Genomic DNA, 19,340 nt, shown 5'->3' with positions numbered 1-19,340 from the left:
TGAAAACGAACTTTACAACTTCAGGGGTGGGAGGGAGAGAAGAGTTGGGGATGTGGGGAGGGAAGGGATAGTAGGGGAAAAACAAAGGAGGGGGTGACAATGCTCAATAGGAAATGTACTCATTACCTTACTCATGTAACTGTAACCCCTCTATACAGTATCTTTACAATAAAAAAATATTTAGTACTACCATGTATTTCATATTAACTGTATCTCAAAGGAGATTTAAATCTTGCTAGAGTCCTGTGTGTTTATATACCTTACAGCTCATTATGTATCCCTATGAGGTTAAACATAGCCACGTAGAAACTAGTATGTAAGAGTGTGTGGGTGGGAAACTTTTATGGTTGGTAGCTGCTTAGTTCTCAAGCACCACAATAAACGGTATTGTTGAAATTAGGGTTGTGATTATTATCATGTGGGATGTGCAGAAAGAATTTAAGAGACAAAATCTCAAGGTAGGTGAGGAGCTCAGGTAATTTTTTAATCCTTAAACTTTAAAAAATATTTATTATTGTTAAGTGGTTATACAAAGGGGCTACAATTTTATAAGTCAGGTTATAAATACAATGCTTCTTGGTCAATGTTACCTCTTCCTTTGTTTTCTCCCATTTTTTTGGCCTTCTGTCCCTAACTTCAAGTTGTATAGTTTATTTTGGGTATAATGTTAAATCATTAAACTTTGAGTGAATAGCTGTGTTCAAATTGAAGTTAGCTAGGTAAAATAAGGAATCACTCATTATAGTGCCTATTTATGACTACCAGTTTTTGAGTCTTTTCAACATTAGACCAGTAGTATTGTTTGGCATGTTTTATAATTTTCTGGCCATTTTCTGGAAGCACAAAGTCCTGTTTTGAAAACACACTCTTTTCTTACTGTTGCAAACTTGTTGTCTCTTCTCCTAGCCTGCCTTTTGCCTATTACCACTCCCACATTCTCTGATCCTGAGATAGTCTGCAGTTTCAAAATGCCTGCAAAAAAATCCTCTGTATTTAGGTTGTTTGGGATTGTTAATTATTGGTGGCAATGGATGAGTGTTCAGCACCTTGGAACTTTTGCAAAAGAAACTTAATAAGGATACATTTGCTGTACTTGGAAAAGTATTTGATGAACAGCTGACCTTTCCAGTGTTTACATGAGTTGAATCTCTGAACTGCTTTAGGAAGGTCCAAGTTCTAAGTCAGACTCAGACACTGAATCTCTTTGTAGAGAATGCTTTAAAAATACCTTCTGCTTCAATTTTCACTTTTTTTTTTAAAAGATCAACTTCACCTATCAATTAATTGGTAATGTTTAAATGTTTTGAAAGGATGGAAAGCTTTTTCTCAGGGAAGTGCCCTATCACTCCCCGCCATGATTGTGGTTTTTCTAGTCACCGGAAGTGGGTTTGCATAGTAGAAAGGAAATGATTCTCTAGATTTTTAACCAGGGATAGAAAAACATGTGTCCTTCATGTAAAGTTTGTGAATAAAGCTTCTAGAGTTTGAAGGGGAAAATGCAAAAGGAAGTCCAGTTGTCTGGAATAGCTTACTTATAAATACATTTTAAAATATTTACATAAATCTGCACTGCGTAACCAATTTTCTGAGTATATTCCATTAAAAATTTGTTTTCAATTGTTTCAGGAAATTCACACATATGCAGTCCATGTCCATTGCATTTTACATGAAGCCTGGAATTCATGATGCTTAATTGACTGAAAGTAACAAAGCCATGAAGCTGAAAGAAGTAGTAAGGTGGTCTGCAATGATGAGGGCTGAATAATTAAGAAGAGCTTCCTTTATTGGGGGGGGGGCGGGGTCCGGTCATGGGGCCTGAACTCTGGGCCTGGGTGCTGTCCCTCAGCTCGTCAGCTCAAGGCTAGTGAAGAAGAGCTTCTTTTTTACTCTTTGCATATATATTTTTTAATCTTCGTGGAGCTTTTTCAGCAGACTATTTTTTTTTCCCTTTGAGTCAGATACTTTGTTGCTTAAGTGCCTCATTTAGATGAGTTCATGTATCCCTCATCAGCTGCTCCAGTCTTCCTGGCCATCTCACCCTTAACTGGTTTCACAATGCTTCCATTGCAATTCTTGACATCTGGAGTAGCAAGCCAGGACACTTCCCTATCTTCACTGGAAAATGTTACCTAGGAAGCATTTTGCTTGCTATTGGAGAATAAAGGGAATTGTCAGAGACTCATATACTTCTGTTACAGGCTTCATCTGGTTCTCATGAGAATTGTGGTGTTGTCAGAGATAGGAAAAAAGGAAAGATCCAATGATTGCTATTGGTGTTTGATTTTACCTTGAAGGAACTTGGGCATCAGAGGTGATAGGTAGGTATTTTATTTAACTTATACACTGCTCAAAAATTAAAAATGCAAAATAAAACATTTTTAGCTCAGTGTTTCACAGAACCAGAAATAGGACTGAAAAATGTGAAATTATAGAGTTTCCAGAAATTAAAATCAAGATATTTTACATAAAGATCTGAAATCTAAGCTTCTTTTGAAAAAAAGGGAAGATACTACATCTGCCATTCCTTAATGGCAGAATTGATTATCTTGAGGCTGCAAGTGTACAGGTGGAAGGTTTAAAAGAGCATGTCACCAGCTTGTTCCCTGAAGTTAGAATCTGTATGGTTTTCATAGTCTGTTGCTAAAAGGACAAGCAACTATCATGTTGCATACTTACTATTTCAAGGAAAGGCACTATCTATAAAGAGTAGAAGGAATGATTTAAGATGAGCTATGTACTTATATTCAACTGTTTATATAAGAATTTCATAATGCAATGCACATATAAACAAGCCTTATATGATTCATACACCCTTCCTCTGAATCTTCCAAAAGGAAAATGCATTGGATATGTTCTATTATATAGGCTTAAACAGATATATGTGTACATATGTATATATGTATGTATGTATACATACATAAAATATATGTTTATACATACATATATTCATACATGTATACCTATGTGTACACACACACACATATGGAACTGGAGTTTAAACTCAGGGATGGCTGCTATCCCTGAGCTTTTTTGGTTGAAGTACAGTTTCACTTCCAGCTTGTGGGTAGTTAATTGTAGATAAGAGTCCCATAGACTTATGCATCTGATCTCAAGTCTCTTGAGTAGTTAGGATTATAGGCATGTGCCATCTGTGCCCAGCTTAAATATTTTCCAAAACAGAGTAGCCATATATTAAGGGCCTTTTAAGGGAAAACTTTGTAAATATGATGAATTGATGCTAAAGAGCTAGACTTAATGGTAGACTGGTGAGTGTCAGCATTTTATTTATAGTTTAAGTAAGTGAATACAAGAACAACAACCCCTCTTTACTGAAAAGTATGGGCTTATTCATTAAAAGGTTTAATTCTCAGATATGTTTTATTTATAATTCTGCCCTGATCTACTTCATAGTAGATTGTTTATAGAGAAGAACTTCCTAGGCTAGATTTTCTAACATTCATTATTCCTTCCCATTAGCATCCAAACTTCTTTTCTGGGGGGGAGGGGTCCGGTCGGGGGGCCTGAACTCTGGGCCTGGGTGCTGTCCCTCAGTTCTTCAGCTCAAGGCTAGCGCTCTACCACTTGAGCCACAGTACCACTTCTGGCTTTTTTTCTTTTTGCATATGTGGTGCTGAGGAATCAAACCCAGGGCCTCATGCATGCAAGGCAAGCACTCTACCACTGAACCACCTTCCCAGCCCCAAATTTCTTTTTAGGGTGTAATCTGTCTTCTGTCAAGCACAGTCCTAGAAACCTGAGGGTGGTAAAATCAAGCCACTTGCACTCTTATTAGATAAAAGTCCCAGAGTTCTCACTGTCTACTGTTAAGCATAGGACTAGAAATGGGCAAGTGACCTATGCTTAGAAAGCCGTACTTTCCTAACCAATTGAACCTTGGGCAATGTGGCTCAAAAGCAATGGCTGAAGATCTTATTGCCTGGATAGTTAAGTTCCTGGCCTTGTTTCTATCCTGTTTCTCAAGTCTGGTTCATTGCGTTTCTTATCAATTATATGAGATTCCACAATAGTCTTTAATTTTCTTTTTTTTTTTCTTTTCTGATAGAGTGGTTTCCTGTTGCATATGATCAAAGAACTCTGACTACACTCAAGTTCTGACTCTCACCACCTCCTGGCTGCTGCCAAAGAATACTGTTCACAGCCTCCTCCTTCTGATCAAAGAAGATAAACACATATACATACCAAAACATTTTGAAGTTAAATTGAGTCACTCATTTCTCAGTTAACTGTTGAATAAATGCCCACAGCCTCACAATGCTTTGGAAGGCTTCACATGACTTGACTGCCTTTTTCTTTTGGGATCTCATCTCCTAAAACTCTTTTGTTACATGATCTCCTTGCTGATTCTCTGTTGGCAAGTATACTGCAGAACATTTTTCTCTGGCTCTTCCATTTGCCTCCATTACTTTCTATCAAAGGCATCAGCTCTATTTCACTCTCTGGTCTTTACCTTTATTTCACTGATAATATTCACCATTGTTTAATGGTACCTACTTGGTGGAAGAACTTCCCTGATTATCCTGTTTAAATGTCAAGACATTTCCAGCATAGGCTTTTCCTACACACTCCCCAGCTTATATTAGTTATACTAGCTCTTTGCTGTGTTGAAATGTTGTTTCACAGACTTTTCTGCCTAGGCTAGTTTTGTGCTGTAATTTCCTGGATACCTCTGCCTACTGAGTGGCTAGAATTACAGGTGTGACCCACTGGTACCTGGCTTATATTCATATTGCTTTTTTTAATGTTAGGAAATTAACCCAAGGCCTCATGCATTCTAGCACTGAGCCGCATTATCAGCCTTTTCTTATTGAGGTTTTATTTTTTATTATTTTGTCGGTCGTGGGGCCTGAACACTGGGCCTGGGTGCTGTCCCTCAGCTCTTCAGCTCAAGGCTAGCACTCTACCATTTGAACCACAGCACCATTTACATCTTTTTCTTGTGTGGTGATGAGGAATCGAACCCAGGGCTTCATGCATGCAAGGCAAGCACTCTACCACTGAGCCACCTTCCCAGCCCTTCTTACTGATTTTTTTTAAGACTGCTTATTTATGCTCACTACAACATAACCTTTCAAAAGGAAATGTAGTGTTTGCTGCTGTGTGTGTTCCACATAGAAGAGTGTTTGGCACATTAACTTGTCAGTCATATGATGTACAGGCAGTGAGAATAGTTATGTTTTTGTTTTCTTTTACTTATAGCTTTATAATCTAACACAGTGCTTGGCACACAATAGACACATAATAATTTTTGATTCTGTTACTGTCCCTAGCTACTGTAAGTATCCAAGAGCAGAGTCACAGGATTTAATCCTTGTATGGTTTCACTATGGCTAAGTGATTACTAATCATAGGGACTAACTCCACCCAGCATTTGAGCTGGTATTCATTTTGATGGGGGTGAGGGGAGGAAGCAACCTGATCAGGACAGAACTTGCTTTAAAAAAGGGCCCAGATTCGTTTCAACAAGTTTACATAGTCAGCGTTTTGGAGGTGAAGCTCTGAGGTTGAACCAAGCCAAGAAATACAATTGATCATCCTAGTCTGCAAATTTCATTTGCAAGTTCAATTGAAGTGTAAGTGAAATGGGATCATGTCATTGGTTCTTTCAGAGGCAAAGATTTCCAGGACAGGAAAATGTGTGTGTGTGTGTGTGTGTGTGTGTGTGTGTGTGTGTGTGTGTGTGTGTGTGTGTGTGTGTGTGTGTGTGTGTGTGTGCCCGTGCTTGACCCGACCAGTGTGAGATGGGCTGACAGTGAATGTTCCCAGAGACACTATTCTCTTCTCCACTGTCTCCGCCACCAGTGAAATCAAATTGTGTGGTATTGTGATGAAAAGATAAATGTAATTTTAATCCAAGTTTAGTCTGTTCTTTCAATCAGAATATTGTTTCTTCCCCCCCTCCCTTCTGCAATTAATCATTTGGATTTTTCTTTTCCCATTCCAAAATTGTGTCTTTTAGGTTGGCAGGGCTTCAAATGGTAGTAATAACAATTTCAAATTATTTAAGCTAGTTTAGTGATTAATAAAAACATCTATGTTTATAAGATGCTATTGGAACCTACTTCTATTTTATTTTATTTTTTTTCCAAAATCTTACTGGTCTGTTTCAATTTAGAAAAAAAATCCATAGCCAAAAATATAAGCTTTGAGAAACTCCTTTTTTTTTAAGCTTCAGACAACACTAACTCGCATTCTTATCAGAAGCAGAGGAAGGTTTTGTTGTAAACTTGAGAGAATACTGCTTAAGCTAAACTTTTTTGTAACATGAAAAGAACTTTTCTTTCTTGGGTTTTAGCAATTTTGAAATGCTGAGCTATTTTCATTTTTCCATTATAACTCAAGAATTTCTTCCTGGGATTGTGACTTCCAAACCCCAGGAGCACAGTCCAAGTTTACTTTGAATCTTTTTTTCTTCTTAATAAAAATAATAAATGACATTGGCAATATTTGAGTTAGATAAAATCCCAATTAAAGTAAAGTCCAACTTGCTTGATGTGATACTCAAATCAAAGCCACCTGGGGCCATTGGTGGTTCTGTTGGATTCAGGAATCTAAGGAATGAAATAAGGGTTCCCCCCACCAACTTCGTGGGTATGGTCAATTGACTCAGATTGAATGTGACCACATCATTGAAGATGATGAATTCTAAACAATAGTTTACTCTTTTTGTTTTTGTTTTAGTCAGTTTGTATATTTTTAAAGGTGGAATTGGTTATATGGGTTTTTAATGAGTATACAGATGGCAGAATCAACTTGCTGTTTTTATTTTTGTGTGTTTTGAAAAGTGCTTTTGTACACATAAGTCAAATAATCATCCAATTCTGACAGTATGGTTTTTATTATTCATCAGATAACATGTATTTGCAGTCAACGGAACCACTGTGATTTATAGATAGTAGGTACCATTTCAATTATTTTGCTATCTTCAGAGCCTACCATATTGCTCAGGACAGAGTAGTTTGCCTTCTCTATGTCCTTAATATGAGTTAATTGAATAATGGATAATATTTTACTATAATCTAGATTTTTTTGTGTGTGCCAGTCAGGACCTGCTCAAGGCTAGCACTTTACCACTTGAGCCATAGTTCCTGTTTTGATGGTTAATTGGAAATAAGAGTGCCACATATTTTCTTGCCTGTGCTGGCTTTGAACTGGAATCCTCAAATATCAGCCTCCTCAACAGCTAGGATTGCAAGCATGAACTGTACTCTACTTTTTTGACTTCCAGAAATTCCATCAATGGTTCATCCTCTATTCTCCTTCAGTCCCATACTCATTTTCTAAATGATCTCTTTGGTATGCTCTAGTCTTGTTTCTATAACATTTAGCAAATATTTAGGTACTTACACTGGGCTTTTAATGATGGCTCCTTGAAGTAGAATACTTTTATGAGAAACTCTCATATTCAATATTTTAGTGTCTTGGTGAAGCCTGGAGGCCTAGGAACCTAGAAGTGAGGTAATTGTTCTTCATTATCACTTGTTTTTGACACCTAGGCCAGTTTTCTATTGTTCTTTACTAACCATGTAATGATCCAAATGACCACACCATGTACTTCTAATAAGATATATTCTTCCTAAAGACTTATTGATTGGGAGTGGTTAAAACGATGGAAAATTCAAAAATAATGTTCCTGACAACTTTACCCTATTGCCACAAGTTTTGAGTTTCAAATGATTGGAATAATAACTGATATTTTCTTCTCAAAGCTGCAAGATCCACATTATATTTGGTTACCTCTTCTTACTACAAATAATTTTTGCAGTTGTTTCTATCAATATGTTAATCAACATTTATATATTTGATTTTTCAGAATTTTAGATTTGGTAAATAATTGTCTTCTCAGCAAATTGAATCATTCTGACCATTTTAATAATTTTGTTATAAAGATGGAACTTACTAACACCTGCAGCAACTTTTTTAAGGTAATTAAATTACACATTTGTCAATTTTCTCTAAATAATCTAATCTCAACTCTTTAAATACTTATTATTCATCTTCTTTTTCAATTCTTTATATTTTAAATATCCTGATTCCTTCCCACACTAGGAATATCATAATTAATTGAAATTAACTCAAAGAACTTTTGAAGTGTTCATCTTTGAAAATACATAAACATCTTAAAGACAGGATTCTTTCTTTGCTCCATACCCATCTTTACATTTTTATCCTATAGATAGTGCCTGGTGCATTCATAGAAAATGTTTTCTGCATTATTTGCATTATTTGCTTAATAAGGCTATAGGAGGCCATTCCAGTGTTTATTAATAGTGACAACAAACACTCTGAACACTGATCTCATATAAATGTGAGCTAAGTCAGTAAGAGATAATAAAACAAGGCAAATTGTTTTTATAGAACCTAAGGTTACAACAGCTATTAATGCATAATAATGTGTATGAAATATAACAGTAATTTTATCTGGATATAATTTTATAACGACACCAATTGACTTCAATGACTCATCTTACATAGTTATCTTTATCTCTCCCCCCACCTTGATTAAATTCTTAAATACCACCTTTATTCTTAGAACAAAGTATTCCTGCTTGATTGGTTCAAAGATACTTTAACCCAAGAGGACAATGTGTTTATGTGTTTGCAGATGGCTATATTTTTTACCACATCAGGCTCTGATTCTGTGCAGATTATTCTGGACCTGTTACTTAACTATGAGGATTCCAAAACCTGTAGGTGCAAAGCAATCATGGACTGTATTCTCCAAATTTGATGGTCAATTTTTACTTAACATTTTAAATGATAACTGAAATGTCCTCACATTTAAAGAGTGAATTTTTTAGGTTGCTTAGCCAGTGATTAAGAACTCTGTGTATGTCATAGTTCATGTACATATGAAAACTATAACTTACTTACAGTGTTCTTAATGGCTTTTCTCGATCATGAGACAGCCTATTTCCAAGTCTTAAGCTAACCTACATGGCAAGCCACTAGATCAGATGTGTGAATGGATCCTTCACCCACTGGGAAAGGGCTCTTACAGGGTCTAGCTATGAATCCTGGCTCTGCTGCTTGTAGGCTCTGGGGAAGTGCAAGCAAATGACTCCAACATTTTTGTTTTGTTTTGTTTTGTATCTGTTTCCTTCTATGTGTAAAGAAGCAATAGTAGTACTTCCCACATATAGTCATTACAAACTTAACATAAGATACTCAGGTTAAACTGCTCAGTTAACACACAAATTCAGATATTTATTCTTCTTTTAATCCTTTCTATAAGATATCTGTACCTTTCGCTCCTAGTCCTGGGCTTCAACTCAGGGTCTGGGTGCTATCCCTGAGCTTCTTTGTTCTCAAGGCTAGCCTTCTACCACTTGAGCCACAAACCACTTCTGGCCTTTTCTGAGCAGTTTATTGAAGATAAGAGTCTCACGGACTTTCTGCCCAGGCTGGCTATAAACTGACATTCTCAGATCTCAGCCTCCTCTGAGTAGCTAGGATTACAGACTGAGCCACTGGCACCAGGCTACATCTGTTTTTTAATTTTTTTTTTAGACATCTGCTTGACTTTGCTAGGAATTACCAGGCCCAGAAGACTAAGTCAGAATCTGCTCCTAAGAACTTCCCCTCTCATTATCTTCTTCCCTTTCCTCTTCCTGAATTTGCAATGGTGTGGAATGCAGTATTCCTAATGTGTTGTCCCTTGAATTTTCAGGTTTGATATTACAGAATTAAAAAAAACGAGTTTGACAAGTATAGGGAAATGATAAAACTTAAATTCTATAATTGGTACAGTTACAATCTCTGGTATGATTCTTTTTTGGGTCCGGTTGTGGGGCCTGAACTCTGGGCCTGGGCCCTGTCCCTCAGCTCTTCAGCTCAAGGCTAGTGCTCTACCACTTGAGCCACAGCGCCACTTCCGGCTTTTTTTTTCTTTTTGCTTATGTGGTGCTGAGGAATCGAACCCAGGGCCTCATGCATGCAAGGCAAGCACTCTACCACTGAGCCACCTTCCCAACCCTCTGGTATGATTCTTATTCATTCATTCTACAACTACCTTCTTTGTCTGTTCTCCATGAAGACAGTATTCCCGAGAAGCAGTGCAGAAGGTGGCAAGCTTGTTTGCTGGGGAAACTATTGATTTCTGTTGTACACAGGAGAGGTTCCTTTTTACAAACCCAGCACAAAACCCATTTAATCAATAAATTCTCAAATCAAGACAATGCTTTTGGTCGCTTTAGTGTAGAATTCTTGATTTTACCAAAACATTATTACTGCCATTTTCAGGGAGTATATATTAAAAATGCCCTGTAAAATATGTTTTATGTTAGAAATGTTTTTCAATCTACTTGTGATCTTTGAAGGGCTCTCAGGGGAAAAAAAATCCAGTTTTGCTTTAGTATCAGTTGATTATCAAATTATTTTCCTGAGTAATTGTTTTGGTTACTGCATGTAAACTGATAAAACTACCTTTATGACATTTTTGCATATTTACTTTATTTTTCTTCTTTCTTTGTGTTTTTATTTATTTTATATTCTAAGTATCTTTGTAAATTTCCTCCAGTATTATCTTAACAGTGGTAGTCTATGAAGCCTTTTACATTTTAAATCCTTTATTTCTTTACAATAATGATAGTTATCATTTGTTTATCTCTATGTACCAGAAACTATACTTTGTACTTGATGACTATGTGTGTGTATGTGTGTAAGTGTGCATTGCATGTGTTAGTATGAGCTGGTACTAGGACTTGAATCAGGGACTTATTCAGCTCTTTTTTGCTCATGGGCAAAAAATACTTTGTAAATTCATCTGTGTTAATTCTCACAACAGCACTGTGCAAAGGACTTCCTCTATATAGGTGAAAAAAAGACAAAGATGCAAAGGCCATAAAATTAATAAATTAGAAAGTAAGATTTTTGAACTCAGACCCAAGGCTTATACTCTAGCTTTCTAGCCTAAGAAAAAGTGATGGAATCAAAACAGCATGGTACTGGCACAAGAAGAGATCTCAGGACCAATGGAATAGAATTGAAAAGCCGGAAATGAACCCACAGACCTATAGTCAACTCATCTTCGATAAGGGAGCTAAAAAAAAAAATATAGGATGGAAGAAAGACAGCCTCTTCAGTAAATGGTGCTGGCAAAATTGGTTAATCACCTGTAGAAAACTAAAGCTAGATCCTTATATATCACCCTGCACCAGAATCAACTCCAAATGGATCAAAGACCTCAGAGTCAAAGCAGACACCCTGAAAACCTTACAGGACGGAATAGGAGAAACTTTAGGTCTCCTTGGCACAGGCCGAAATTTTCTTAATAGAGACCCAGAAACACAAGAAATCAAAGAAAGGTTGGACAAATGGGATTTTATGAAGCAACAGAGCTTCTGCATGGCAAAGGACATAGCTAACAAGATCAATAGAAAGCCCACAGATTGGGAGAAGATCTTAACTAGCCATACAACGGACAAGGGTTTCATATATAAAATATACCTGGAACTTAAAAAATTAAATCCCCCAACAACAAATCTTCAAAGAAACAACTGCCCAATAAATAAGTGGGCTAAAGACTTAAAGAGAAATTTCTATGAAGAGGAAAAAAGGATGGCCAATAGACACATGAAGAAATGCTCAACCTCCCTAGCCATAAAAGAAATGCAAATCAAAATAACATTGAGATACCACCTCACTCCAGTTAGAATGGCTAAAATCAAGAACTCTAATAACAACAGATGCTGGATAGGATGTGGACAGAAGGGAACCCTACTGCATAGTTGGTGGGAGTGTAAACTTGTTCAACCACTTTGGAAAGCAGTATGGAGGTTCCTCAAAAGACTCCACATAGAGCTCCCCTATGACCCAGCAATCCCACTTTTGGGCATTTACCCAAATGATCACAAACAAGACCACACTAAAGCTACCAGCACAACTATGTCTATTGCAGCTCTATTTACTATAGCTAAGATATGGAACCAACCCAGATGCCCCTCAGTAGATGGATGGATCCAGAAAATGTGGTATATATACACAATGGAATTCTATGTCTCCATCAGAAAGAATGGCATTGCCACATTTGTTAGGAAATGGAAAGGCTTGGAAAAAATTCTATTAAGTGAAGTAAGCCAGGCCCAAAGAAACATAGGTCCCATGGTTTCCCTTATTTGCAATATCTAGTATATGTCTGAGTCAAGCAGAAAAGGTCAGATATGTTGATGTTAGGGAAATGAACCCTAAGATATGTATTCAAATGTTTTTTTTTCTTTCATGGGATTGTTTCTAACAAATTTATAAGATTATTTCTTTGTTGCTTTGTATGTCCCTCCCCCACAGTATAACCCCTGCTTTCACTGTATGTTGGTATAATTTGTGGAGGGGAAGGGGAAAAACAAATTGTTTAAATAGGGATACAGGTGGACCCATTGCAACAATGAGACATACAAGTCTTTATGTCGAAAACGAACTTTACAACTTTGGTGGGGGGGGGGAAGGATTGAATTGGGGGGTAGGAGGAGGATGGAAAGGGATGGGAAGGGGAAACAAAGGAGGAGGCTACAAGGCTTGATAAGAAATGTACTCATTATCTTGCCCATGTAATTATAACCCCTCTGTACAGTATTTTCACAATTAAAAAAAAGAAAAAAAAACATAAAAAAAAAGTGATGGAATGGATTAGTCCTCCAGTTCTAAGACTTTGATTTCTGTCTTTTGTATGTTTGGGACATAAGTATGTTTGCTATCTAAAATTAAATTTGCAATGGCATTTGATTAGTTCAATGACCTAACCCTTTGAAATAAGGTTGGAATAATTTAGCATTATTATCAAATGTCATATAACAGATCAAGAGAGGCTTAATAAACATTTTTTTCATTTGCAGTCAGCTCAAAGACACTTTTTTTTCTAATTGATTTAAAACTTGTAGAACTGAGCATGCACCTCAGTGGCAAAACACTTTCCTAGCATATGGGAGGCCTTTGGCTCCTATCTCTAGCACTATGAACAAAATGGATAGAAAGTGGGCAGAGGGGATCACTCGCTGTATTATTACACATTAGGATTTTTATGAAATTGTAAAATTCAGTCACTGCTGGTGTCAAGACACATTCTCTTAGAATCAACTTCATTTCTGTTCATTTTGAAGCAAATTATAAATTTACTTGAAAATGAGCTAATATCTTTGAGTACTGCCATTTGCTGTTCCTGAAAACTATAGTAAATTATTCCAGCCATACTTTCTGCTTGTATTGATGAAGCCTAAAAGTAAAGAGGGAAATATAGCTTGTTTTCTTCTCCTTTTGGTTGGGAAGTCCAAAGATCTATGCTTTCTTTAGAGTATATTTTTTGGTCTTCCTAAGAAATGTTACGTGACAAGAGGAAAATTTCTCTATGTCACTCTGTCTCTGTCTCTGTTTCTGTCTCTCTGTCTCAATCTCTGTCTCTCTGTCTCTTTCTGTCTCTCTGTCTCTTTCTGTCTCTCTGTCTCTTGTCTGTCTGTCTGTGTCTGTCTGTCTGTCTTTCTCTCTCACACACACACACAGACACACACAGACACACAGACACACACACAGTCTCTCTACCTCTGTTTCTAGCTCCCTTTAAAATTACTTTCTCTAATAGGTTTGGAGAGCATGCTCCTTCCAGGTATTTAAAAGCTTTTTTGGCATATGGTACTGCCAGTGTTAACACTGGCAATTGGTGCAATTTGCAATAGTGCATTAAATATAAACCTAATTTTTATATCACTTGCTTAAACTTTAATTTGTGATAATCCTTCATTGGTTATGAGAGATTTGGCTTATGAATTATTGCATTTGTAATTCATACAGTTCAACTATATGGAAGTAGCCAATTAAACCTTAATTTTTACAGTATTAGAAACTTCTTACAAATGAATTTTTGTTTTGTCTTGTAGCTTTGAATAAGGCCAAGATGAGTTTCTTTGTCCTTGAATTAGGTAATTTCCTGTCTGGGAACAAGACACCAAGCAATTAAAATAAATGATATTAAGCACTTTTTTGAATTCCAAATTAATTTCTGAGATAGCTGAGTAGCTTCTCAACCTTGTTATTTTTAGTGGCCTCCCAGTTGCCTTTATGGCTTTAATTAGATCATTATAGTTTATGAGCATTTAGCAGTTTATCTTAGATATTTTGGGGTCCCTAGAGAAATGCTAAGAATCATAACATTTTCTAAGCCTATCTGGTTTGTCTCTTCCTGTGAATGGGGGTATTTGTTTTGGTTGTAGCTGCAGTGTTTGATTTTGGTTTGGTTTACTGTGGCCTTGGCCTTGGCCTTTGTACAGTTATTTTGCTTAGCGCATTCACCTTCACCAAGTCTGACTTTTCTCTTTGCTCCCTTAGATCTCAAGTGGTTGTTTTGGCTTCTAGTTTATTTTTTATTATTGTCTAGGTTATGTGCCTTCACCAAAATTAGATTTATTCCTCAGTTTAACCTTATCTTTTAAAATAAATGGTGACAGTGTGCTCTAACCTTTCTCAGTTTTGGTTTACATGAGAGAAGTTAGCCTTACTGAAAATGATTGAAATAGTTGTACTTTTTACAAGTCTTTTGAGATTGGCATGGAGGTATTTTGTTTTTGGATGCATAGGTTCCTTTGGGACTTTGAACTTAATTCTGTATGGCTTAGGACAGTAAAATGTACTTTAAACATATACTAACAAGAGATGCTTTTTGTTGCCTACAATGTGCCAGTCACCTTAAGATAGAATATCTTATTAATATAGGGTCACCTGGTAGAGCTTCAATTAAGCTTCTGGTATAGTTTGAATATTTCTCTAGGGGCCATAAAATGATTAATTCTAGATCCCTAGGGTGGCAGTGGGAGGAGGTAGTGGAACATTTTTAGAATGAAACATTGTGAGAGATTCTTGAATCATGAGAGGTGGAAGGCATTTTTCATGGGACACTTTCGTTAGTTGTACTGCAAACCATGTAGTAGTTTTTACCAGAGAATTTTTATTAAAAAAAAAAAAAGCAAATTGGCCACACTCATCCTCCTCTCCTGTTGGAGATGTGTTCACTTGACTCTATACATACTACCACTGTAATGTACTACCATCCGCTGCCCTCACCATAGGACAAACAGTTGGGGTCCTCACTTGCTTGTGATCTTTGAACCTCCAAAATGGTGAGCTAAATACATCTTCCGCTTTAAACTTAACTGCCTTAAGTGTTTCACTGTAATAATGCAAATGGGTTAATACAGTCTTTCATGCCTTTTATTTATTTTGAAGGCTAATGAGCTAGGTCAACATTGGTTGGTTGATCTTGCAAGGGAATAATGTAACAATGCGCTTGAGGCCTTATGCCACCTGATGATGAGACCATGCAATTTGCTCTCTTCCCTATCCTTAGCACCTATAGTTTCTGGACTATGGCTGGTACATGATAAGTTTTTTCAAAAAGTAAGATGTAATATAGATACCTTCTATTTTTCAGTATGATTTTTTGTTATTATTAAGGTATTATACAGAGGGTTACAATTCCATAGGACAGGTAATGAGTGCAATCCTTCTTGGACAATGTGTAATCTATATATCTTGATATACCTATTCATTTTTAATATTTAAGGTAGTTTTATATACTTTCATTTTAAAAGGTTGGGGCCTTCCCCAACCTATATTACAATAGATAAACACTCAGGGAATGCCAGGTTGAGGGGATTTGTTCTATAAATGTGGTAGGTGAGAGAGGCAGTGCATTTTTTTCACTGTAGGTCTATGGCAAGAAGCCAGGATGTCCTGGGTTTTTAGGTCATTGGCTAATGCTACATTAAATGTGACAAGAGGGATTACATGAGGCCACACTTCTCACAAGAAGCTGTCATGAATCACTGCTTTTATTGGAAAGAAATTGTTCAGTCATACGAAGAGTTTGAAACAAAAGTGATCATCAACTGGCACAGCAATGTCTAAATGAAAAGCTTGGTACCATTTCCAGATCCATTTGAAAATAATTATACTGAAAGTAACATCAGAAATGTTTCTCTCCATTATAGGTAAGAACAATTTGACTTTGGTGACAGTGACTGCAGTGAGGATCTAAAATTATTTAGAAAATGGGACTTGTCTTCAACAAGTGAAAAAAAAAACCCAGCAATTTTAGATACTATGAATCTTATCCTAAGTAGTATCTACTATAGTGGCACTGTCCTGATGACATTTGCTAAAAATACAGAATATAATATTATAATACATCTCTTAAAAATTAATCTTATTGACATCAGTATGCCAATCATGTGACACAATATACAGTGACATTATTGGTGTTATAAATAAATGTACCAGGTAAGAGTATAAACTTTAAGAAATGAAATGATGAAAAGGAAAATGGGTGAAAGGTTGATGGGGGTGAGTTGAGGAAGGAAGTGAGAACAGGATACAAAAGATAATAGCTTATAAACCCTTGGGAAAAATAGAAACCGTGAGGGAGATCTAGTTCTCCCCATGATAAAGAGCTGTTTTTCTAAGGTCTCAAGAATTTGAGACCTGGAACTGGTCTTATCTGTAATCTTAGCAACTTGGGAAGCTGAGATAGAGAGGCTCTTGGTTAGAGCCCAGCCAAGGCAGAAAAGTTCTAGAGACCTCTTCTCAATGAAGAGCTGGATGTGGTGGTATACCTGTTGTCCTAGGTACATGGAAGCCTAGCATAGATGGTTTGAAGCTAGGTATGTGCCCAGAGGTAAAAATAAGACCATATCTCAAAAATAAACAGCAAAAATCAGAGGTACAGCTCAGCAGAAAGAGTGCCTGTTAGGGTGAAAGTTCAAACCAATATCAAATACATACATACTAGTATGGAGGTTCCTCAAAAGACTCCACATAGAGCTCCCCTATGACCCAGCAATCCCACTTTTGGGCATTTACCCAAATGTTCACAAACAAGACCACACTAAAGCTACCAGCACAACTATGTTTATTGTAGCATTATTTACCATAGCTAAGATATGGAACCAACCAGATGCCCCTTAGTAGATGAATGGATCAAGAAAATGTGGTATATATACACAATGGAATTCTATGCCTCCATCAGAAAGAATGATATCGCTCCATTTGTTAGGAAATGGAAAGGCTTGGAGAAAATTATAGTAAGTGAAGTAAGCCAGGCCCAAAGAAACATAGGTCCCATGGTTTCCCTTATTTGCAATAACTAGTATATGTCTGGGACAAGCAGAAAAGGTCAGATAAGATGAAGTTAAGCGAAATGAATCCCAAGATAGGGATGCAAGCGGTTTTTTTGTTTCTTACTATTTTTTCTAATGTATTTATAAGGCATCATGTGATTTTTTTGTTGCTTTGTATGTCCTTCCCCCATGGTATAACCCCTGTTGTCACTGTGTTTGATGTTGGTATAATTTGGGGAGGGGAAAGGGGGGATATAGTTGAGGTGGTGGGAGGAACAGGATGGTAGGGGAAAATCAAAGGAGGAGGCAACAATGCTTGATAAGAAATGTACTCATTACCTTGCTCATGTAACTGTAAACCCTCTGTACAGTATTTTCACAATAAAAAACTTATAAAAATAAATGAGTGCAGCTCTTGGAAAAAAACACATAAATACATATATACATACGTATATACACACACATTTGGAAACCTCTAGTATTTCTGGGTAACAATATTCATGTTTCAAGTTTTTCCTCAAGATTTCTCCAGCTTTTCCTTGAGTTTTCCCTCACTCAAACCACTACCAGTTCTACTTACTAAAGCTAAACCCTAGGAGGAATTACTTTGTTTTGTTTTGTTTTTTTGAGGGGGGGTCGGTCGTGGGGCCTGAACTCTGGGCCTGGGCGCTGTCCCTCAGCTCTTCAGCTCAAGACTAGTGCTCTACCATTTGAGCCACAGTGCCACTTCCGGCTTTTTTCTTTTTGCTTATGTGGTGCTGAGGAATTGAACCCAGGGCCTCAGGCATGTAAGGCAAGCGCTCTACCACTGAGCCACCTTCCCAGCCCCAGGAATTATTGTTGATTGCACATTTTCCCTTCCTTCCTATAACTACTTACTTCCTATAACTAACCCCTCAGCAATTCTGCAGTTCTATTCCAAAATCAACTTTGAGACTATTTACTTGTGTCCTTCTTACTGCACCTCTGATCCCAAGTCACTATCATTTTCTTTCCTGCCAATAGGGAGAAAATTCTAATTGCCATTCTAATCACCTCTTTTGAACTTTTGCTTGCCATATTCCTTTCTTACACAGCACACTGATATTTTAAAGCAATAAATAAAATATGCTCTCTTTCTGGTTTTAATTTCTCCAGTGGCTTTCAATAACTCTGAAGTAGAAGGAAAACAAACTCCTCTGGTGTTTGTGCTCTTACAGGTCTCAATAGACTCCAGCCGTGCTACCTGCCTTTTGTCCTCTGAGGGCCAACATTTTTCCTGCCTTACAGTTTTTGTTTTTTGTTTATGTAGTACTGAGGAATCCAACCCAGGGCTTCATGCATGCTGGGCAAGCATCCTATCACTAAGCCCCAACAGCCTCAACAGTTTTGATTCTTACTGTTTCTTGGACATGCTTGTCTTTCCTCTCATCCCAATTGCTCATTCCCTCTGCCCATGTCGCTTCAAATGTTTCTCCCTGAGAGGGTCTTTCTTTCTATAGTATCTAAAGTTACCATTTGCTCCCTTGTTTTATTTCTCTTATAGCCCTCATTGTCATCTAAAATATATTTGCATACTATTTCCCTTCTTGCCAGAGGTGAGAACTTGTGTTTTTTTCACTGCTGTGGTGTCATAACCTAGAACAATTAGACCAGTGCGTGGGCTATATAGCTAGCACTCCATTAATATTGGCTAGGTTAATAAAATTCTTGTTTAGATGTTGTTGTACTAGTCAATTTTGTATTGCTACAATATTGAAATAGTAGAGGCAAGCTAAGTTTTTTTTTTAAGGTATTTATTTTGCTTGTAGTTTTGGAGCTCAGAAGTCCAAACAGGTCTAGGCTTTGTCACCTCATAGTGGACCTTAACAGTGAAAGCATATGTAGGAAACAGATATTGCATCATCAAACAAGAACTCAGGGATCAATTCAGAGATTAGTGTCACCCTTGTAATATCTTGTTTGTGAGAACCCAGGAGTCCCACAAGAACTACCTTAATCTCTTCTGAGGAACAGATTCACGAGTGATATAATCAGCTCTCACCAGATCCCCTCCCTTAGATATTCTCCCACCCTCCCATATTTCTACCATAAGAACCGTGCTTCTTTTTTTAAAAAATGTTTTTTATTGTGAAAATACTATACAGAGGAGTTACATTTACATGAGCAAGGTAATGAGTACATTTCTTTTTTTTATTGTGAAAATACTGTACAGAGGGGTGATAATTACATGGGCAAGATACTGAG

At 37.0% G+C, this 19,340-nt stretch overlaps 1 long non-coding RNA gene across 1 annotated transcript in view; it reads left to right on the top strand.

Annotated features, from left to right (window-relative positions):
• LOC138832878 (uncharacterized) overlaps positions 1-4,335 on the top strand; it is a 140,156-nt gene extending 135,821 nt beyond the window's left edge. Inside the window, exons 3-5 of the long non-coding RNA XR_011373720.1 lie at positions 1,627-1,737; positions 2,199-2,318; positions 4,064-4,335. This is a non-coding gene — a long non-coding RNA (uncharacterized lncRNA). The remainder of the gene's footprint in view (positions 1-1,626; positions 1,738-2,198; positions 2,319-4,063) is intronic.
• Positions 4,336-19,340: the final 15,005 nt, after the last annotated feature.

The sequence above is a fragment of the Dipodomys merriami genome, unplaced genomic scaffold (genome assembly GCF_024711535.1).
Source record: "Dipodomys merriami isolate MVZ:Mamm:240054 unplaced genomic scaffold, mDipMer1.0.p SCAF_20, whole genome shotgun sequence".
NCBI classification, from domain to species: Eukaryota; Metazoa; Chordata; class Mammalia; order Rodentia; family Heteromyidae; genus Dipodomys; species Dipodomys merriami.
Note: the sequence above shows the minus strand (reverse complement) of the source record. Positions and strands in the feature narration are given on the sequence as shown.